At 37.5% G+C, this 21,112-nt stretch overlaps 1 long non-coding RNA gene across 1 annotated transcript in view; it reads right to left on the bottom strand.

Annotated features, from left to right (window-relative positions):
• LOC310890810 overlaps positions 1-19,250 on the bottom strand; it is a 60,560-nt gene extending 41,310 nt beyond the window's left edge. The window contains exon 1 of the long non-coding RNA XR_014577311.1: positions 18,958-19,250. This is a non-coding gene — a long non-coding RNA (uncharacterized lncRNA). The remainder of the gene's footprint in view (positions 1-18,957) is intronic.
• Positions 19,251-21,112: the final 1,862 nt, after the last annotated feature.

Here is a 21,112-nt window from a genome sequence, read left to right as displayed (position 1 = left end):
AGCAAATGAAATAGGGTTTATTTATTTATTCATTTAATTTCCTGTATTGGAGTGACAACACTAAAAAATGGTAGGTGGGTTTAAAAGTTTTGGTACAGAGCAATTATGATTTTTTTCAAGTGAGTTCAAAGGAGAGAAACAATTCTCGTCCTCAGAATTTAACTGTTTGGTAGTACAGTCTCTTGAGATGGTCACAGCAAGGGGAAATCCATAAATCCAACTGGGAATACTAGAAGTTATTCTGTATGTCTATAACTTTCTCACATTATCATATTCACTGTTACCCAAACTCTCCGCAGTGGCATCAGAGGAAGCTGGATTGAGCAACAATGAAAACACCATTTCCTTCAGCAAGGAGCTTAAAGAATCTCCTTAACTATAGCTTACGTTCAGATTTCCTAAATAACTAAGATATGCTGAAAGAAATACATGTTTTCTAAATTAAATCTGCTTTAAATCCACATGAATTATCATACCACTGTAGATCCTGCCCCCTACAAAGAAATTACTTTAATAAAGAATTTGGAAACTGGAAATCCAACTTAAAATATTTACGTCTTAGGAAGTCTACATTTAATCAACCTGCCCCCTATGATCCTTGGAGGCTTAGCTCACACTGACATACTTGAAAATGTCCTTAGTTGTAACAGGGATTTCTGTGAGCTGTGATTTTAGAACTCCATATATGGCTGCAGTACATTTCACACACAAAGTCACCCACTCTTCAGTAAGTACCTCAACAAATATACAATAAATTAGAGTTATTATGATTACTTAAGTGCTGGATTAACAAAGCAATTTGAGGATTGGTTTATACTAAAAACAACTTATAACTCTGCAACTGATGCAGAAAAAAATACTAGCAGAAAAAAATACTAGCATCTCACACTTCTTTAAGCTAATCTTCAAAATCTGTGCTTATTAGAGCAGGTCATACTTAGGTATGTTAACCTCATAAAATTTTGGAAAAAAAACAAAGAAAGAAAGAAAGAAACAAACAAACAAAAAAAACAACAACACAAAAACACAACTTCTTCCAGGTACCTGAGTCTCATCTGATTTAGAACAACTTTTTCTTGTACATCTTTATTGTGTACTGTCTGTGTATACTCAGCAGGTGCAATAAAAAAGCAGCTGCCCTTTGCCCGCTTGATTTAGACCAGTGTGAGAAGCTGAAATCAGAAGGAGTACTTTCCCCAAATACAATCAAAGGTCAAATACAGACCTCATGAAGTTCTTCACAGAAAATTTAAGTGCAGAAATGGATGCTGATGAGTTTCAGACAAAAACACTAATGGCCTTGTCTTTAACTAAGCTGTTGCTGTGTGAGTTCATTAGGTTAATCTTCCTAAAAGGGTTCAGATACATATATAAAAAGCATGTAATGTTTGTTCTAAGCACCACAACAAATCTCAGTGACATTTATACTAAGTATTCTATTTGCACTCTTCATTTATATTTAAGTCACTTCCTCAATCATAACTGGCAACTAAACTTTATGACTTCAATAATTTTCAAAAGCAAATGACTTTCCACTCAGGCTTTAGAAGCTAGATTTCATTCTCTGTTTCTTTCCTTTGATAAGAAAACACTTTATACATATCTCAATGTAAAACCAGGGTTAGCAAAACCAATTACTGGTATCTTCTGACCAAAAAATAACCTCTGCATGTGTATTCTTATTTGTACGTAGCTTTTTTCCTTTATTTTTTTCTCTTTTTCAACAGACACATACAAATAACATGTCACATAGATCTGAGGAGTGAAGCAAAGAAGAAAGCAATGTTTAATGCAAGAGGTCGCCTGTCTGCTTTCTGTAAAACAAAAGCTTTGTTTGGAGAGCCCTATGTACAATCAACCATTTTTCCATGAAGTAGACATTTTCTTCTTTTACATAACGGAACATTCATTTATGCAACCATTTCCTCCGCCACAATCTTCACGATTTTCTCAAAACCTGAATAGTTTTGCAATCTGGTGTAATCAGTAAACACTAAAACACATCAGTATATAACTGCGTAGCTAGTTGCTTTATACTTAAGTTACACTTAGTTCTTTTACACAACATAGCATAGTTAAACAGGTTTGGATCAACAAATACTTCACTTGCTTCATACTACTTTGTTCCATTTAAGATAATCAACAAACACAAAGCCCTGGAAAATGAACATGTAGATGATTCACACTTTGCCCTATGGTCTATGAATTTTAATTGAAACATGTAGAGAACTTAGGACAGTAAGATCCTTCAGATGATTTTTCACTAGCAACAAGAAATTTTGGAACCTTTTTTTGGCCTATCTGATTCTGTTTAACCTTATAACATAGCTGACATATTGATACAGTAGCATATGTCTTCAGGTTGTATTAACTGGTCTTTGAATTATAAAAGAAATTGTTTTTTTTCTTTTTTCCTATGCTATCCTTACAACATAGCTGTGTGTTCCCCTCAACCTTTCTAACAGGAGTTTTTTTAAAGCCAGTTTTGTGAATCAGTGTAACTTGCATTAAGTACTATTAATTAAACAACATCCATTGATGTACTATGGCACATTTATTTATTGTGGAACATTGATCTTGCAGCACAGTTAATCAGCGTTTGCACAGACAGGGTGCAGTTACCACAGACAGGGAGGTGTAACCTGCTTCACATTTCCCTGAGGTCCCAGGTGGATTCAGGGTTGGGTTAGTACTCGATGCTGTGTTCACTTCCCCCCTTGCTTTCTCCTGGATTTAAACTGGCACTTCCACTCTGTTGCTCGTCATTCTTTCTTAAGTATATCCACCTTTTCCTCACATTACACTTCGTCCTGCAGTAATGTGAAATGTTAACTAACACTTTAATCTTACTTTCTTGATTTGAGTACTGTTATCTTCCTAGGTGCTTTATGTCATGACTGTGCTCTACATTGCTAGCAAAATCAGGGGATCTGTGTAGTTCACTTGCAATTCATTCCTGAAACACTGGAGTAGCAGACAATCTCAACAGCAAGCAAAGCCAATGATACATCAGTCTTCACTATGCTCAATAGAACTGATTTTTAAAGCATCCCTTCTCTGCTGATCAGTGCTCTAGCAGGACTTTGTAAGGCCTCTGCTTTCCTCCTAAAATTCCCTTGGGGTCCTCTGTTACCCTGCTCACCCTCCTGCCGTTGGCAGCAAGAGCCAGTAGAACTTGTGTGTGGTCTTCATGAAGATCACTCGAGGCTGCAACGGAGCACTGCTTTTATCCTAGTCTGTTACTACTCAACTAACAATCCTGACCCATCTGTCTGTGTATTATATCACACTGGATGCCCCTGAAGGATTTTTTTTTTTCTTTCTGACATGTAAAAGGAGCTATTTGTTGGTATAATTCTAGCAGGAACTCCCTTTTGTTAAGCCATTCTGCTACACTCAAGAATATATTAATTCCTCCTCCACTGTCTGTGCCTACTTTGGTTCTGTATTTACCCCTTATTAATACCTATACAATCATACATTGTTAATAACAGAATTTGGGCTTTGTTTTTTCTGGCTAATATAAACACATATAGTTCCTTTAGCTTACAAACTGAATACAGATTTCCCTGCCCTTGAATTCAACACATCTTCAACAGCTTTTATTAAGACATATCACATAGATATTAGCTGCAAAGATAAAAATATTTAAAATCTAATGTCTTGAGAATGTAGACATGCATCCATTTCTTAAACCATCTCCTCTCTCTAAGATACTTATTTTAAATGTCTGGTGGAATGGACTATTTGAAGGAATGAAGCTGTCTCTTCCTCTATGTTTTATTTACAAATTCATTTTCTTTTTTCTTGTTGACTTCTTTTTAAGCAACATTGTATCTTCACTTAAGAATACTCAAAAAAATGAGAAGAATGAGACCATTTGCATTTGTAATTGCACTTTTCCTTGAACAGTAATTCAGATAATAAAGCCCCCAAGGAAAATTATGGCAACTAGACTAGCTGCTTCATTCTTAATGACCATTGTCAAATTAAGCATGCAGCATCCCCACATGGTGACAGTCTTTGAAGCAACTAAGATAGCTCTTTGCCTCACTGCAATAAAAGTACCGGGAAGCTGAGAGTACCTACAATACTCTTTTCTTCTTCTGATTGTTCTTCAAGAGTTAACTCTGCAGCCGCTATGCTCTGTCCCCTTCATGTTTCAGTCTGGAGCTAACACCAAGCTATAGCTAAATCATTGCCACTGACAACTCATCCAGATAATTTCAATTTGCTACTAATCAAATAATCATTAGTGTGAGGTGATGGGCACTTTCATGATGGATCCAGTGATTTACATGTGGGAAGTAGGGAATTGTGAGTGCATAAGTATCCATAAGCATTTGCTTTGTAGTGACCATTTGTCAAGGTCACGACAAGTAGACAGATTCAGTACTTTGGTGACAGTAATAAAGAGCAGAAACTTACCCAAAACAATTCAAATGAGCAGGTTTTAAAAGTATGACACTTTCCCTGTAGCACTGTCAGGAGGGAACAAGGGCAGATTGCCTTACAAGGGAAGCCGAGCCAGGAGCCAAGCGTCACAAAGCAGGCAGGGGCAGCAGCCTCCCTGACCAGGTGCCAGGAAACCAAAGCAGTGAAGTCAGGGCCAGGACCAGGTCTGGTGATGGGAACCAGAGCCAGACAACAGCCCAACAAGCACCCAGCAAGTCCATAGTGATGAGGCAGGAGCAGGGTCAAACCAGAAAGTCAAGTTGGCAGGTTGGGATGCAGATCAGGGTGAGGGAGGTATGAGATGGGACCTAGACACAGCACCAATGCCCAGCAAGGCAGAGGCCAAGCACGGGAACCCCAGGTGTTAACTCGGTGCCCCAAGCAAAGGCAGGGGGAGCTGCTGCTGAGGCTTGGTCCAGATTTTCATTCACGACAGCAGTTCTCAGTGAGATGGCCTCTGAAAACCAGTTAAATGCTTAGAAGGGAGAGGGTGAGCACTCTCCTGAGAAGCACTTCCAGATTTACAGAACTGTATGACATACAGAACTTTTCAGGTTCAGCAGACAGGAGATACCTTAATTTAAAAACAATGAAAACGACAACAACAAATTTATAGTAGAGTAGAGTAGAGTAGAGTAGAGTAGAGTAGAACAGAACAGAACAGAATAGTTCAGTTGGAAGGAACCTTCAAAGATCAGGGCTAACCAAAAGTTAAAGCATTGAGGGCATTGTCCAAATGCCTCTTGAACACTGACAGGCACAGGGCATCAACCTAGGAAGACAACAACTCTAGAAAGTCTGTTCTGGGATTTGACCACCCTCATGGTGAAGACATTTTTCCTACATCCAGCTTGACCCTCCCCTGGCGCAGCTTTGTGCCGATCCCACCCGACAGAGACCAGCGCCTCCCTCTATGCTTCCCCTCCTCAGGAGGCTGCAGAGAGCCATGGGGTCACCTCTCAGCCTCCTCTTCAACAATCCAAGTGTCCTCAGCCTCTCCTCACAGGACATGCCTTTCAGTCTTTTTGCCAGCTGTGTTGCCCTCTTCTAGACACTTTAAAGGACCTTAACATCCTTTTTTTATATCGTGGAGCCCAGAACTGGATGCAATGTTCAAGGTGAGGCCACGCCAACTCTAAATACAGCAGGAGAATCACCTCTTTTGACCAGCTGGATGTGCTGTTTAACGCACCCCAAAACTCAGTTTGCCCCTTGGCTGCCAGGGCACGCTGCTGGTTCACATTGAGCCGGCTGTCAGCCAGCACCCCCAGGGCCCTTTCTGCTGAGCTGCTCCCCAGCCACCTGTCTGTACCTGTGTCCGGCAGTACCCCATCCCAAGTGCAGATTCAGCACTTTCCTTTGTTGAACTTCATGCTAATGATGATTGCCCAGTGCTCCATTCTATCTATGTCCCTCTGCAAGGCTTCTCATCCCTCCCAGGAGCCAACAGCACCTCCCAGTTTAGTGTCATCAGCAAACTCACTGAGGATGCATTCCACTCCTGCATCCATATCATTGATAAAAATGTTAAACAGGACTGGCCTAGAATTGAGACCTGGGGAACACCACTGGTGACCAGCCACCAGCCAGAGGTAGCTCCATTCACTACAACACTTTGAGCTCTACCATTGAGCCAGCTCATCACTCAGCGTAGCATAAACCTGTTTATCTCACAGTTGGACAACTTGTCTAAAAGAATGCTGTGAATGATGGTAACCAAAGCCTTACTAAAATACAGAAAGACTACGTCCACTGCGTTCCCTTCATCCACCAAGCAAGTGACCTTATCACAAAAGAAGATAAAATTACCAAGGCAAGACTTCCCCTTCATAAACCCATGTTGACTATGCGGGCTAATAGCTTTGTTCTTTAAGTGCCTTTCAATACCCCCTGGGACAGTCCTCTCCATAACTTTCCAGGAACTGAGGTAAGACTAACAGGTCTGTAGTTTCCTTGGTCTTCTATCACACACTTCTTTTAGACAGGCTTAATACTGTCTGGCTTCCATTCAGCTAAACCCTTTAGAGCCTATTCTCGGGGGACACTGCTGACTAGCACCATCTCTTGGCATAACATCAGTGCTCCTCCTAATGGAACCCTCATCCTCAATCATTCTTAGTTTACAGCCCTCCCCAGCAGTCTCACAGGTTATGGGCCAAGAAACTTTTATCCCATTGAGACAGGTGTATCCCACCAGGCCCCAGCAGACCTCTCATCTCAAAGACTCTTCGATAATTATAAAACCCAAAATTCTGGTGGAGGCACCACACCAGTCTTGGAGCCAGGCACTGATGACCTTGGCTTTCCTTTGTAGCTACGTTGTTGGCACCCACTTGAAAGCGGAGGACTAGTACTAGTCCAAAGACTGTATTATGCTCAAAAACTTGCTGGTAACATCCCTGATCTGAGCCCTGGGGAGGCAGCAAACTTCTCTGTGAAGAGGGTCTGGCTTGCAGGAGGGAGTCCGTTCCCTTATGGATGGAGTCACCTCTGACTACAACCTGCCACCGTTTCTTCATGGCACTGATGTTGATGCTTGCCACAAGGCCTTGGTTGATGTGACTTTGGAGGAAGAACCTGCACAGATGCCTGTTCTCTTTTTCACAGGTTTTTCTACAAATGGAGCTTTACTGTAGCCATCAACAATTTTTGTGCAACGTACTGCACTTAAAAACATGGAGCAGTAGGGCAGCATCTCCTATTTAACTGTTCTGAACAAGGCAGCAGCATTTGTCTGTTGCTGTAAAGCTTTTAGACTTAAATTTGTACACACAAAATTAACAGTGAAAATAAATCAATAAGCATTCTTCTCAAAGTAAGAGTCCTTGTAACTGAGACCAGATAGTTACCTATCACCAGAAAGTTTAAAATTAATATTTAAAGAAAAACCTGTACTGCAAGAAGTAACAGTTGTCATACTGAATGTATAACCAACCAACCAACCAACCAAAAAGTTTACAATTTTTGAATCAGATGCTTAAATAGGAGCCTTTAAACAGAGGGACTAAAATACATAAAAGGAAGATATGCCCCAAAATGATTCAGAGCCAAAGTATTCAGAATTTCATTAACAACCTATTTCACCATATAAAGCCTTGTCACTCGTTTTTAGGGAAACACTGCAGGTAGGAAAATTTTGCAAACAAAGGGAATTGGTGTTCTTGTGCAAGGAGAAAACACTTAAAATTACATCTCAAAATTAAACAGAATGAAACCCACAATTCTACTTATTTTTACATAGACAGTCATGTATGGAAGAGCTGTTTTTGCAGTTCTGCTGGACAGCTGCAGACAGTGGAGAACTGTTCATCAAAATACAGAGACCAAAACTACATGATGTTTCTAGTCTACTGCCCTGACCATGGCAACGGAGAAAGCATCAGGTACATGCACATCTTCTAAATGTGCAGATAAGCTAAATTTCACCCTTCACTAGGTTTCAGGCAACAGGACAATTCTTAATTCTATTGGCAAGCTGAGGCAATTTAAAAATACATGTATCTTATTCATTTTGACATGTATTTCAAATTCAGTAACCACGTATTTGAAATAATTTATCCTTCATAACATGGAGCAATAAAAATTTACTTCTATTTATCTATGCACTATCGGGAAGACAAAAGTCTATAGCAGAGAATGAATGATAACAGCAACTTCTTACTAAGGTGGTACACAGATTTTTAACAGTTATAGCTATGAAAATCTAAATCTTAAATAAGATTATTTTGGTGACATTGCAAACAACTTTTTTTTTTAATGTTTTGAGACAAAAGACAGAAACCATATCTCAACTAGGAATGTAACTAAGTAAAAAGCAAACAAACAACAACAACAACAAAAAAAACCAAAAACAAAAAACAAAAACAAAGCACACAGGATCTGCTTTCTCCCACTGCAGCAGTTTTATTACTACAAAGGAAAGTGCATTTTTCCTTTATATAGTGAGGTTCTATTATGTGTCCTCTTTGATCTATGTACATTTACATGACAACCTTTGTCTTTTAATCTAAAACTTCCTCACTGAGAGTAGTAACCATTCAAAGTTCTTTATCTTCAGTCATATCTTAGTCTTGCCTTAGTACCGTTGCTCAACCACTTGTGGCAGATATATTGCAGAATCTTTATTAAGCCCATCTGTTCAAATGCCCATTTTCTCTCTCTCTTTATGAGAAGTTGCTCTTTTCATAAAGTCATTGTTGTGATGAAGATGAACAGAAAGGAATTAAGTTTTTATAAATACACTACTTTTTTCATGATACTGAATTTTTCTGGTATCTTTTAATAGAATAACTACTTTAAAAACAAATTGAGATGTGTACAAATGAGATATGTAATCTAATGATATTTAACAAAAGACTGGAAGAGTAAATTATTTATTTGTCTTTTTTTAAGTTAATTTCTACTACAATTATCCTATTTCACATCTTAGAAACAATTTAGTTATAAAAAGAGTTATAAAAATGAGCTAGCTTTACTGAAATAAAAATTCCATATGCTCCATCTATACAAATGAACATTTGTGACTTGCTAAGTTTAGATTAATGAAAAAATGTTCCCACTGCTCCCTTGTGATCATGTAGAGTGTTGCAGTTATGATCAAGATTTTTTATTTTCTTTTCATTCAGGGGTTTCACATCAACAAGCAAAGAAAAATAGTGTGGGGCCTACATGAATGAGGTGCAGCAGTGATTAGCACAAATTTTGTGATCCAGACTACGTAGCCCACCTCTATTCTATGTACAAACAATGACTTAATTCTGGAAAACAATGTGTGAATACTTACCCTTATTAATATATATATATAATGTTCATGGTAAAATTGAATAATTCATTAAAATTCCAAATTCACAGGCTCATCTGAATTCTCATAAAGAAGAAAACTGAAGGGTAAGGGTAAAGAAAGGGTAATAAAGTACAAATATCATAGAGAGGTACACAAAAGCTAACTAAAAGAACAATCAGTGAGCAGAACGCAGCATAAGAATGACTGTAGACATGTCACATGTTTGCCCAACTCTAAAAATGTATGGAAGGGAAAAAATCCCTGAAAATATCAAAACCCTGAATGGATAATGCACGCTCTCAGAAATTTGAAAAATAGGGCTGTAGGAAAAAAAGTTTTAGCTGAGAAACCTTCCACAGTCTTCATCTGTGAAGCCTGGAGAATAATGCAAAGCAGTGCTCATGAGTGAACATCAAAACATGATGCTGCAAGAGACTGAGATGGGCACAGTGAGTTAATAAGAGAATATAACCAACAAAGATAGACAATATTTACATCAATTCTTGCCAGCAACAGCAAAAGAAAGTAGAAAAACACCACATAAATCTGCACATTGAAGACTGCAGATGTTTCAAATGTAAGATTTTCTTTTTAATTGATGGTTTTGATAGCACTTGATGGCATTTACTGTGTGGTTCTGTGGCTAACACAGCAGTGGTTCAAGGTATAACAAATCAAAAACACTTTGAAAGCTGACCCAAATTACCTAGTGGATTGGAAGAGAAGTCACTTGTGAATGCAGAAATACAACAGGACGCTGCCCAATCAAGCACACCATCTTTGCAGTCTTCTGTCTCTTGAAGGAACATAGAATAGCAGTAAAAACGGGTATAGAGAGAAGTTGTTAACATAAGCACACGGGAAATTTGGGGTGAATAACCCAAATACTTTGTGAAATTCAAGACAGCAGGCTGCCCTGCCAAGACGGAGAACTGCAGAGGCATATTTTCCCACAGGTGAGAGAACTATTTCCTTGCATGAAAGAAAAAAAGTAATTCAAGAAATACCTTTAAGGAAATCTAAGATTGCTGAAAATCAGAAATGTGTCTGAGCAGTACGAGACATGCAAAAAAATGCTCAGTACTCTGAATTTAAGGACTGCTGTAATGGTGCAAACAACTGCTGTTTTGTGGAAGTGCTTGGTTTTTATCTGTGTTTTGCATTAAATGAACGATCAAGTAAATAAAGGTAGTTTATAAAGGTGGTAGATTTTATAATTTATACTTTTGTTTATAAAGATAGCAGGAATAATATTCTAAGTAGCATTCAGTGTTATAGTCTAAAATGGTGTGACGGGCAGACTGTGAAAATTAAAATTTTATCTACCCTTTGCAACGGCTTCTCAGACATTCCACATTATGGTATTTAATCTCAGTCCATTGCTAATATTGAAATTGTTGTTGATTCAAACTTCATATGAAAAAACAGATTCTTCTCCCTTCCTGTTCTTAGAGCCAGCTTTTATAGAAGTGCCTGGAGGCAAACATATTCCCGGCATTCATAATTTTTAAGGTGGGGTGCAGTGCCAAGGAAATGCTGTGTGATCTGGCCTTCACTCAGATCGGACCCTGCTCTGAAGTCTACTAACGGCATTGATGATTAAAAATTGACATTTTCATCAGTTGCCACAAAATCAATTGATTTGTCATCTCTGCAGGTCTAGTTGATAGTGAACTAAACATCTTTCAGTATTTGAGTGATCTCAGTGTGGGATTAGGTAAAGAGCAATCTGATGCTGAAAAGGCATGCCCTAAGAGCACAGTAGGATGAGTAGCAGCAGCAAGCTTGTCACGAGGCAGAGGCATGCTTACTGAGGCTGTGGAAGAGCCAAGGTCAGGACAAAAAGAGCGAAATCCAGAGATTAGTTCCTGGGGCTGTTCCTTTCTTTTCAGACTGCAGAAATACTTTATAGGTGTAGCTCTGGGGATTTAAATACAGAAGACTTTTCATTTTCTTTCTTTTTTCTTTTTTTTTTCTTCTGCCAGAATCTTTGTGAGCTCCACACTCAAAAACCTTAGCAGTACAGAATGGATTAATAGAGGATTACAAGAAGAAGATTATATTTCCAGATCCTCTCATCTCTTTTTAAAATGTCTATCCTAATATTACATTGCATGTATTCAACATGATTCCTTTTTGCAGAGCCATATGTTAATAAGGCTGTCAAAAGAAAGTCATTTTTTTAAAGTAGCTGAGATTTGTGCAGAATTCGGAGAGGATTTGTTTAGCTTATAAAGAAGGTTAGCAGGACTTTTCATTAAAATTCTAGAATCATTCAAGATTTAAATGTGCCCTTATTTTGTGAACACTGTATTTGGTTTTGTATTTGGCCTTTTAGATACAGTATTACCTGACATTATATTTCTTCTCTTTCCTCCCTCCAATACTTGATGCCCTCTGACACTCTTGTGTAACACAAACTCCAGCACAAAATATCATGGACTCTCCCCACTCCTTTCATCCTGAGAACAATATTTCTCAGAGCTTTTCCAGTCACCAGCATTTGGCAATCTGAAAGGTCTGATCCTACTTCTATGAAGTCAGTTGAAAAACTTCAAAAAAGAGTCAAACAGGCTCCCCAGCTCTCTGTACAGCCTTTAATCCAGAATATTTAAAAGAAAAACCTAGTGTTCTTCAAAAAGTAAAGTAGCAGAAACTTCTTTAGAATTAAGGCTCCCAGACAACATTACAAAATGAAAAATAATTTTGATGTTTCTGCATGTTTTATCTCATTAGAACAGGAATTGTGGATTACGTCACTTAATTCTGGTTCTCACCTAAGATATGCAACAAGCTACAGAGCCAAGTGGCCAGTGTTGCAGTTTAGCTGGATGAATTCATGTCTTAGAAGGAACTAGGATGCGACCACTGGCCATATTTCCTCATGATGAAATGCCTGTCAGAGCTCCGGTATCCAAAAGTAAAAGGCTCCTGCCTCAAAACAATGCCTTACAATGTGCAACTCCTTATCTTGCCTGATGAGTTATAGAATTTAAAAATCATACATACTATTTCTCATTCGATCCTCCAGAAACAGTTATATCTAACAACTCAAAAGATCACCAAACATCAAATTCTAACAGACAACTTAATGAGATCAAATTGCCTTTTCTACTTTTATAAGTACATGTAAATAAAATAAGCATGGTAAGACCCCGGCATGGGTTGGACCTAATTTCTCATTCTCATTTCTAGGCAGAAGAGCTGTTAATGCAGGTATTCTCAGAGATTCTCAGTCATCGGTCAGATCAGTCAGGGATGCTGTCAAAGCTGTTGAATGAGAGGGTAAGAAAACACTTTTTCTCATCCACATACAAAACTGGAGAAAAAAATCTTCAAAGATTATCCCAAAATTAGGGAAGAATATTGGTGATTACAAGAACCCCTTCTAATTGTACCTAACATATGTTCCTGTAACTCCAGCTTGTTGCACCAGTGCGGAGCAGGATTGGAGGAACCGTGAGTGGCCCACCTCAGTATTTAATTATTTATTCTATTTAAGAGAATAAAGTTAGTGGAAATAAGCAAGCCTTTCAAGGGTACATTTGATTCCGTTTTTCTGAAACGAAATACATTTTAAAAGCCTCTTAGAAGGAGAAATAGGCTAAAAGAATAAGTTAGCATAAAGCAACCAGTATTACCTTGTCAATAATTTGACTGATCAGCTGTTATAAATAGTCAAGATACTGGTAAATTATGCAGATACTTAAACATGCAAGGTCAGCAGTAGTGATATGAGACCTCTACTTTTAGAAAGATTAGAACCCTAGTTACGTATCACTTCTTTGCACTCTGTATTACTTTAAGCATAAATAAAATGATATACAAGAGTCACATGCATGATTCAAAATGCAAGACAGCCCCTGCACACAGGTATCTCCATTTCATTGCCAGATTCCTCCCTTCCCCCAGCACTGAGAAAGTTGCTTGCTATACAGCTGAACTTTCAATAAATGTGGGAATATGCATTTTCAGATCTTAAATCTAGGCAGTAGAGTGAAAAATAAAGAGTTGTAAAACATCTCCTCCTACTGGGTCAGCTCTTTCTACCAGCAGGCTTTTATTTTTTGAGGTTCCTAAGCAGGTGGAACCAAACTCTTTACAATTTGCATAAATGTAAACATTTATTGACCTCCCTGTTGCCTGTGTTTTCATAGATTAGACTTGGGCTTGTTTTATTTTAGGCTCTGGAAATTCAAACAGAAGCAGATGTTTCACATCACCTGCAAAAACATGGCTCCAAATTTTCTCTTTAGAAAATAATCCCTCAGGATGGAGTCCACTCCAGCAACTCGGAATAACTGTCCCTCTAAAAGTTTGCACAGTTAATAAGGAACAGTATGTGAAATTAAGAATATTTACATACAATGACATTTTCATGTAGCACCCTTTTTAGTGTGGATTATTCTACTAGATAGACAGAAAAAGACTTATGCATGATAGATGTGAGGAAATAAATTGTTGGGTTTTAAAGTTAAAATTTCCACATTTTTCTTCAAGACTTTTGAATGAATCTGAGCTGTGGCTCAAAGGCATGAGTAACATGAAAGTTCAGGTTCTAGCTGCAGCAGCTTTATTTATCCTGCAAAAAGAAGGCTTGGAAATAGGTCAAACCATTTTATTTTCTTCCGTTGCACCATTCCTCAGTTCTGAGGCAGGGGAGATTCTTCTAGGAATAAGAGTAATCCTATCTTTTACCTTTCAATCCATGATGTCCATAAAGAGATTTAATAATGGATAACAGTGACTGATCATTATAATGATGGACAGCTGAGTCTGCTAGGAGCTGAACTAAGAGCATCAACTTATTTCGAAGACACTGCTTAAAGAAACTTAACACTTGCACTCTAAAATGTACTTCTCATATTAAGCTCAAAAAGAACAACAAAATAAAAACAGATTAGTGATGACACACATTCTATTACTGATTATACCAAACAGAGGCTACTGTGACATCATGCTTAATAGAGGCTGGCCGTAGAAAGAAGTCAACAAATGAGCCTATAGTGTGGTCTGCACCTGCATATTTAAAGCAGGGAAATGAAAATGTTTATATACTTTGACTAAACTCATGGCCAAAGTCATGTGGGCAGGTGTTTCTAGCTTTTAAAAATCTGATTCCACAGAGTTAATTGAGAGTTTTTTACTGCTTCAGCTTCAGGGAGCAGTGGACTCAATAAACTGACTATATAGCTGAATGCATTAATTTTCATGGCAATTATCATTCCCTTCAGTAATGATCTCTTGTCTTCTGGTTATCGTTATTGTATAGTATTTGAAGTTTATGTGCTTGTGCAGGAATAAACTTAGAAGTTCTTTTAATATATTTAACAAACACTCCAGACAGAGTATTTTAAATAAAAATTCATTGCAGGTATTTTTGAGAACAGACTTTTAAAAATCTTAGGATCACTCTGTCAGACATGTATAGTACGTTACTCCACATATACTTATACCAAAACCAGTGGGACCACACATAAGCAAGAAACTGAGCAAGGCTGGCAGAATTAGTTCCTTGAATATCCCATAATACACTGCTGAAATAGTAGTTTTACTGAATTAGCAAGACAACTTTCTCCACTTTGGTCAGCCTTACATTTTAATGAAGGCTGTCTGGATTATTCCAGCTTCTGTCTTCTTTCCTTTCCAATGTCTCCCATCTACATTTTCATTGCTTTCTTCTGGTTCTGAATGTTGTAAAAACATTTTGTCCGTATCTTAAAAACCTGACTGTTTCAAGATGTAATTTCACACTCTTTTTTTTCCCCTTCCATAAGGCTAATTTCTCCTTTCACATCTCCCAGGAGCTCCCTGTTACCTGTTCTTTATCTCTTTCCTGCAATATTTTTTCCTCTTCTAGCAATAACATTTCTTCATTCTTTTTTTTTTTTTTTTTTTTTTTAAATTCATGGTAGATCCTCCAATTATTCAGAGACTAATTCTTTCCTTCTGTTCTCTATCATTAAGGAACTGCAATCTCTGTGTACAATTTCTTTGTCAAATAGTGACTATTCCCAGAGGAACGTGCCAGTCCCCAAAGACCAAATTGAGCACAGCCCAAGTAATGGTAAGAATACAGATTTATCACAACTACTCTAAAGCAATGGGAGCAAGGTTTGTACTCTGTAACCACAGGACTGAAAACAAAACATATATATATATACCCAAACAAAAGGAAAGACTGGTTATGTATGGTAAATCTAACCCCTTCAGTGCAAGACAAGTATCTTGTAGTTAGGTTGATGGCCCACTTTACAGAAATCTCTTCAGTTCACCTGTCTACAATGATAGCAATACTTCTAAAGACCTAATCTTAGGCCTCAGCTGGTCTCACCTCTTTGTAGGAACCAAGCAGGCATGACTGTGATGATTCCTTACTCCCATACCTAGTTCAATCCAGGACAGACAACTGTATTTGTTCAGTGACTGGGGGAGGCAGGCAAGTTGTTATGGAACTACCTCTTCTTGCTAAAACTTCCCACTGCTCTACAGTTTGCAACTAAATGATTTAACTATTTAATTGTAAATATAAGAAGCATTGTCATGTTTAAAGTTAGGCACTGAGGAATGGGACTCATTCTTTCAGCTCAGGCTCTGAGCCTTAGTAAGAAATTTGTAGAAATACATGATGGATTATTTCCATTCCTCCACCCTGCTTAGGAGCTGAATCTTTCCAAGACAAGCGTTGACTTCAGAAGGTAGCCAAGGAAGCTAAAATCAGAAATCATTCTGAGTTTTAGAAACAGATCACAAAAGACTTGTACTATGCTCCTTGTTTAAATATGAGCTCCTTGTAGACCATTACAAAACTCTGTTTATCTAAATTATATGGCAGATGTTGGAAGCACAGCTTGTCAGATATGTGTAATTATAGATCTACTTTCTCTATCACTACCTAAATACCAAAGCCCTTATATAGGCACAGATTATTAGTATAGCTGTGCAAAAGAAATTAAGAGATGTTTCTAGCTTAGTGATATGCTTAGAGGATCCACGGCAGTGGAGCTGACCAGGATAATGTGCTGGTTAGGAGCTCGTGCTGGGAGTGCACATCCCAGTGCATCCCTACACACTCAGTTTGCCACCTGGTATAAGCAATTCTGCTCAGATCTCACATCCTCACTCAAACAAATTGAAAAGAAGGATTTTATCCTACCTTCTTTTCTAATGTGGCTGGCTGAGAGTCAAAATATAATTAGCTCTATTTTTCATTCACTGTGGCACTTAACGAAATCTTTTATGCTGCTGAAGCTGTTAAAGAACAAGCTGAGGAGGGAATAGTGAGTTAAAACAGATCATTCAAAAATGCACCTCTGGTCATGATATTCCCAAAACACTCATGAAGAGTTTGGATTTTTAAATGATATGTCCTATTCAACAGAAGAGCAAGCTAATGATTGGATCCTAAAAATGACATGCTGTTTCTCTTCTCTTACTGCAAAGATACAGATTCTTGGGAAAGTGATAAGGGCACATTTGCAGCAGACATATTTATTAGTCTTATTACTCTCTGGTTTCAGATATTGCTGCTTTACCCAGACAGTTTTATATTTATTGGAACTTAGATCTTGCAGCAAAAATTGAATGGATAAATAAGTCTGCAGGATGAACAATTTCATGCTTACTTTCCAAAATATTCATTATAGTCTACTCTGGGTTAAGAAATTGTTTGGAAAATAACATTCTACCATTACTTAGGTTGATTGCTTTGTTCTATCTAAAACAAATAGTGGAAGTATTATGAAGGTAACTATTTTAAAGTTCCCCTAAGAAAGAAACACACACACACACACACAAAAAACTTTTTTAGAAACACCTCTTCATTGCCGTAGAGATGGTGCAGCATCTGTGAAAATTCCATGTATTAGTCTATTAATGTAATGTATTCGTTAAGAAAAGACAAAAGCAAACATTCAAGGTAGAGTTACTTGTTGTAAATAACTAATCACATTAATAATCTTCAGATCATATTTGAATAATTTTCCTTATTTATATTGTGCCACTCAAGACCTCATGTTGCCACCTTGTTTGCCATTGACAATGTACCCGTGTTTTAGCAATTGCTAACAGTAAGGCAAGGGAAGCTGTGAAAACAGAGAGGAAAGTTACCTCTGCACTGCAGGCAAATTGTGCATTATAAGGCATGACTGTCCATGGCACAAGCTTTTACTTAATGTGAACAGAAATTAAAAAGCAAATACAAACAAACAACCCTTCTTTCCCCCTTCACTCTTCCCCTTCCCCCCAGAAAAAGAAATCAAAACCACCACAGTTTAGTAAAGATTGTTGTCTGTTTCAAAACCACGGTAAGAGGGAAAACCCAAACCCAATACTGTCGGAGCACAAACTCAGCATTCAGTAGAGATTGTCAGCTGTTAAATCTTGATTTGGGCTGTGGAAAAGATCCAGTCTCTCAATAGAATATTATGAAACAATTGTTCCTTGTTTCATTAGAAACATCTCTTTTCATTTCTTTCCATACTAAGCAGGACCAAATGCTGCTCAACATGGCTTACCGTGAATGGGGAACAAGTACTCAAGTACTTTTGTAGTCTTCTGTGGTTTTTTTTTTTTTTCTTTTTTTTTTTCATTTATTGGTGTAAAATAACAATGGAGTTACTTCCTTCTTGTATCTTCCTGCCATGTTATGAAACACGTACCATGAAACACCACAAGTGAAAGAGCAGTAAGCAACCCCTCATATACAAGACCTCTGACTGTCCAGGCATGTTAGGGGAACAGGGTGAAAGAGAAAGGAAGATAAAATCTTCTTTACCTCTGGTTTATCCTTTAGCTCAAAGACATTTGAAGATAAAATACATTTCCTTTCATCCTAAAGACAGCATTCTTTCCAAAGCCCTGTAGTATTTATTTAATATTCTTCTTGACAGAACCCAAATACTATCTGTGGCAGTTCTGACTCCTAATCCCAGTTCTTTTTGTACTAGTGTGGTTAGAATGACAACAGAAATTTAATGAAAGGATAGACGAGATGAAGGCATATATAGCCCTAAATTATCAAATCAGTGAACTGTAGAGCAAAAGGAAATTTCTAAGAACCAAACATCCTTGGTTACAGGAGGCTAAAAATCACATCCTCTGAGAATATACACTCAGAAGTCTGTTAAATTCAACTTTTAATATCTCAGTGAGGGAACATGACTGTAAATATCAAACAGAATCAAAATGGACATTTTGGACACCTGCAAGCATCCTGTAAGACAATGTAGCTACAAGAGCAAAAGAATTCATGGTATTTTCCCAAGACTGAATTTCTCTTCATAAATAGCAGATAATATAAATAGGTATAAACATACCCAATGTTCAGGTAGGTGACAGAAAAGTATTATGAAATCTACAGCATCTATTCAGGCAAGAGAGTAACTGAGAAGTACAATGTGAGCTCAGGCTTTTCTCTTAAAACGGATGCTTCACTATATCAGAGCCACAAGTAGTTAGTGGCACAACCTTTTGGCAGCCTTGATTTTAGCCTGACAGGCTACCAAAAATAGAAGAGAATGGAGCTCTTATAAAATCATTTACTCAAAATACTTGCTCTGAATTACACGACTTTTTTTTACTGAATTTCACAAAAGACTACCAGTAATCTATATCCCTAGTTCAAAGCAGGAGAATGATTCATCTCATAGAAACATGTAAATAACATTTTGATACAAAATTTCCATTTGGAATAATTACTTTTATATTAAGTCACCTACCTAGATCTTTAGACGAAAACACCAATAGGAATCTGGACTTCTTCACTCAGCATGCAGCTTGCAATGGCCACGATCCAGTCTGCAAAACACAGTTAAAATAATGTTACTCTACACACTTGCTTAAGTTCAGGTTAGACCAAACACAAGGCTATACTCCCTGCTCAGGAGTCTGTAGCTGATAAGTTATCTCAGGCACCTCTTAGAGGCTTCATTATTCTGAAGAATAATTTATTTAGCTAGTGTCATCCCATTTCTGCATATATACTAATATCTTCCACAAAGACAGTGCTGATGTTCACTGCTCTATCTCCCCAAACGTGTAAGTTTAACACGCAAGTGGTCAAGAAAGTCATCCTCAATGCAGGCTTGTTTCTCTCCTCATCTTTGAGCCATATTCCAGATAGACTGTATAAACCCAGGATGCAAGGAAGAAAAATGTGTTTGCTTTTTGAAACATGGAGAGAATCTAGGTCTCTGATGTTGTAACCTGAGACAGAAAGGACTGAACGAAAATGTTCATTTAAAATAAAAGGTTCCGCTGCTAGCACTAAATGATGCAGTGGAACCAAAGCACTGAAGGTGACTGAGTAGTTCAGTTGCAACTTCCCTTCTCCATTTTAAAGTCTTTCAATTTAAATCATTGAAATACTATGAACTTTTGAGTTAATCTTTTTTAGTTTGCTAAAATTCATAAGCAATCAGTTTCTTAGTATACCTTTGCTACTTCATCTGCTTTGACTTGCAATGGAGAATGTCTGAAAATGTCTGGTAATCTTTCAATGCAACTTGATATTGTTTAATACCTCCAAATAATATTATATATATATTTTTTAATATTGTATATTAATATTTAAAATTATATTTTTGTTGTTAATATAGTAGAATATTTCATTAAATATTAAGTAAAATTGCAGATACTAAGCTCTCAACAGAAATGAAATTATATCACTGTTTGATTTATTACACATAAAATTACTTATTAGATTGAGTCAGGTATCAGGGTATATTAAAAAGATCTTTTGGTAGAGAAAACAGTGCTAAAACTTTCTCCTTAACTAATAAAGGGTCATTAATGCTTAATTATAATCATCACTAGGACACAGCCTGTTCTTCATTGCACAGTCAGTTATTTTCATTTGTCTAGTCTTCTCAAATACACAACTGCATGTCATGTTCAATCCTTCACTGCACAGTTACACACAAGTGGGTGTTACAGAACACTCTGAGTTGCAGGCTACCTCAAAGTTCAAGGTCAAGCTTCCCAGCCATCCTGGATGCATGAACTGCAATGGCAGAGACTGGTACCTTGACCCCATAAGAATCCTACAGTAAGTAGTACCTGAAGCAATTTCACAGGACAACTGAATTGATGAATCTTGCTCAAATTTAAATTCAGAGATCATAAAGCTTGTCCTTGCCACCTTCTAGCAGGCTATTTGACTTTAACAACTCTGACTACGTTCATTAGCAAATAGATGAGAAGTTGTGTTTGATCTCAGCCTGTAATTCTATCCACCTCCCTTCCTAAATAAGTATATAATAGCAACAAAATACGACACTGCAAAGCTCTTAACTCACCGATTAGAACATTTGCATTTGAAACTTGAATTATCAGGCATTAGTTGAGTAAATTCAAAAAACACTTTTTTCCAGGGATCTAACAGGAGAATCCACTTTCTCTTGATTTTTGAATTAGGATGCTATCCTGGGGTTTTCTAATCAATTGTTTAAGAGGGGCTAACAGATATGGGACAAACCCAAAGTCTCATTTCAAACATTATAAGCTGAAGAGAGTTGAAGTACAACACAAACTTTTACATCATCCATTGTCCTTAGCCCCTAACAAAGATTAGGTATTTATTAAAATCCGTATGTTCAAACAGGCTGAGCTCTGAGTGCATGTGACTATTCATACACACAGAAGTCATCAGATACATTTAGTGTATGCAGGAGTGGAGTCTCAATCACTAATCTGAGCTTTACTTGAGACCTGGTAACTGTACAGGTAGACTTCAGTGGCAGGCAGGCCAAGACAGCTTAATGTCAGCTCTCAGAGGGGCCAGCAGTGTAGATTTTGCCACAGGTTGAAGAACAGATAATATGAATATTTTATTGACTACTATCTAATAAAAATCTTGGAATAAGAACAGAATGA

The sequence above is a fragment of the Anser anser genome (genome assembly GCF_964211835.1).
Source record: "Anser anser genome assembly, contig: HAP1_SCAFFOLD_282, whole genome shotgun sequence".
Classification (NCBI taxonomy): domain Eukaryota; kingdom Metazoa; phylum Chordata; class Aves; order Anseriformes; family Anatidae; genus Anser; species Anser anser.
The sequence above is the reverse complement of the archived record's forward strand: the minus strand, read 5'-3'. Positions and strand labels throughout refer to the sequence as shown.